The sequence below is a fragment of the Capra hircus genome, chromosome 11, assembly GCF_001704415.2.
Source record: "Capra hircus breed San Clemente chromosome 11, ASM170441v1, whole genome shotgun sequence".
In the NCBI taxonomy this organism is placed as follows: Eukaryota; Metazoa; Chordata; class Mammalia; order Artiodactyla; family Bovidae; genus Capra; species Capra hircus.
In genome coordinates, this window is record NC_030818.1 from 44,125,183 (window position 1) to 44,128,270 (window position 3,088).

The window sequence follows — 3,088 nt, forward strand, 5'->3', positions numbered from 1 at the left end:
AGTGTAAACCCAGGGAAGTAGTAACAATGGGAAGAGATCCAGCTACTGCAATGTGGTGTTAGGTCTCCCGAGGGCCTTCCAACCGGATCAAGGGCTCACTCATTCTATCCTTTGATGCCTGTCTTCCAGCACCTGGCCAGGCGATATCTGGGTAACGGTGCCTGGGCACTTCTGAAATCCATTCATGTCACGAAATCATCCTCTCTACTCGTGTGCTCTTATGCAAACACGAGACTTCACTGCAATTCAAAGGTAAACTGTAGTGCAGTTTACTCTGGTATTAACTATTCTAAAAAAAAAAAAAAAAGGGTTAGACAAATGAACAAGGCAAATAAAATTTAAAGAAAGAGCCTCTTAAGTGAATACATTTCATAGAGTAACTCAGAAAACAGAAGTTACATACAAATGACTAATTGTAAGCCATCCCTGGTTATTTGTTAACTCGGAAAGCTCCTGCTCCAACCCGCCCCTGGGTGGGAAGTGGGTCTCCAGGCCTGCAGATTCTGAGGACAAACTCCACCCTGTTTATCTGTGGAGCTCCTAGCTAGGGCCGTTTTTAGTCCTCATGCAGGTCACACAAAGATACCTCCTCTGAGTGGAGAAAACCCCACCAATAAGTGTGGCCCAGGAGCCCACGTGGTTGAACATGAGCCACAGCTGGACACGGGCCATGGTTCCCTCACTGGGCCTGACCGAGAAGAGGCACTTACTAAGTGTTGGTTGACCTATATAATAGAGTCATTTTCCTTGAATTCCTTTACTCAGCAATATGTATTTAACATGTGGGCTAAAGAATTTAGGGCCATTATTGTGAGTAGTTCCTGATTCTGTGTGTCTCAAGAACTTGTGTACATGTGAACAACTATTTTTCATATATATGTGCAATTATTACACACAATGAAATAAAACGCATTTTTAAAGTTCATTAAATTCACTGCAGAATGTGACTATTCAATAGTAGCATAGTCATGAATTCTAAAATAAAACAAATTTGCTGACTATGAAAACGGTCACTGAAAGTGAAAGTGTTAGTCACTCAGACGTGTCCAACTCTTGGCAACCACATGGACTGTAGCCCACCAGGCTCCTCTGCCCATGGGATTTCCCAGGCAAGAATACTGGAATGGTTTGCCATTTCCTCCTTTAGAGGATCTTCCCGATTCAGGGATTAGACCTGTATCTCCTGCATTCGAGGCAGATTCTTTATCACCTGAGGCACTATGAAAATGGTCATGAAGGTTTCCATTTATGTAGATCAGACAGCTTGGATCAATCTTCCCTCCTGGGACATCTCTGAAAGCTGAACAAGCTATTTTTAAATCTTCTTAGGGCCCCGGTGAGACTTTTGAGGCTAACGTCCAGCAGATACTGAGTTCCAGGTCAGCAAGCACGGCCTGCTGAGCTGCCCTTGCACCAGAGCCATGGTTAGAATGAAGAAGACAGGTGAGAGCTGATGCGTTGCTGGCAGCTGTTGGGGTGCAGGGGGAAAATGCAGGGGGCAGTTCAACCTGCAGTCTTGAGTCTGAAGGTGTCTGGGGGCAAGAGTCCCTTTCCTTTGGAAACCTTGGTTTTTGTCCTGATTGGATGAGGCCCACCACATTATGAAGAGCAATCAGCTTTATTCAAAGTAACTTATTGAAATGTTAATTAAATTTGAAAAACACCTTCACAGCAAAATCTAGGCTCAGTTGACCGAACAACTGAGCTGATTTGACACACAAAATTAACCATCACATTCACCTCCTTCATAGCAGAAAAATGCAAATTAAAACTGCAAAGAGATACCACTGTACATGTACCAGAATGGCTAAAATGAAAGAGACAAACCACATCAACTGTTGAAATGTGGACAAATTGGAGCTTTTAAAGCTGTTACTGGGTATGAGTTAGTACAGTGCTTTAGAAAATTGAAGGTGATCTTTCTAAAAATAAATTATTTTTAAGTTTGGCTGCTCTGGGTCTTCACTGCTGCTCAGGCGTTTCTCTAGTTGTGGTGAGCGGGGCTAGTCCCGGCTGTGGTGCTCGCTTTGCATTGCACTGGCTTCTCTTGTTTCAGAGCACGGGCTCTAGGGTGCTCAGGTTTAGTTCTCGCAGCACGTGGCTTGTTTCAGAGCACGGGCTCCAAGGTGCTCAGGTTTCAGTGCTCGCAGCACGTGGCTTCAGTGGCTATGGCCCCCCCAGGCTCTAGAGCGCATGCTCAGTAGCTGTGGTGCGTGGCCTCCGTTGCTCCCTGGCTTGAGGGGTCTTCCCGGATCGGGGGCTGAATCCGCGACTCCTGCATTCGTGGGCGGATTCTTTATCACTAAGCTACAAGGGAAGCCCAGTTAAAGAGAGTTACTGAGAGCCAGTAACTCTACTTCTTGATATTCACCCCAAAGAGACACCCACAAAAACATTTCTTACAGTGGCCAAACAACCCAGTTGTCCATGAAGAGAAGAAAGAGAAAGACATAAACTGTGGTATACTATTCAGTGGAGTATTACATAGTAAATGAAAATGAAAGACCCATAGGTCCAGGAACATCTTAGATACATCTTACAAAACACATTGTTGCTGAGTGTGATAGACAAGCATGATGTAATATACTATGTATGATTCCAACAGAATAAACTTTTAAAAAATCTCTAATGTTTAGAAATGTTTGGTTAGATGGTAAAGAAAAAAAGTAAGAATGTGAGTACTATAAAAGTTAGCAGGTAAAATATAAATAGAGAGGATCTGAGATTTCAGAAAATGTTATATAAATAAAGTTTACAGTACACAATATTTGGGTTTGGCTGTTACTCTCGCATGGTTCCCTGGAGTTGTGTATCAATAGCTCACTCTATTGTGTCCTGAAAAATAGTACTCTGTGATACAGATGCTCCAGGTTTCCCTTAATCACTCACCCTTCGGAGGGTATCTGTTGTTTCCAGTTTCTGACTGTTACAAGTAAAGCTGCTATGAAGTTCATACATAGGTTTTGATGTGAATATAAATCTTCACTTTTCTGGGATAAATGCCCAAGCGTGCTGTTGCTAGGTCCTGTGGTAAATGTATACCTACTTTTATAAGAAAGTGCTAAACTGTTTTCCAGAGTGTCTATCA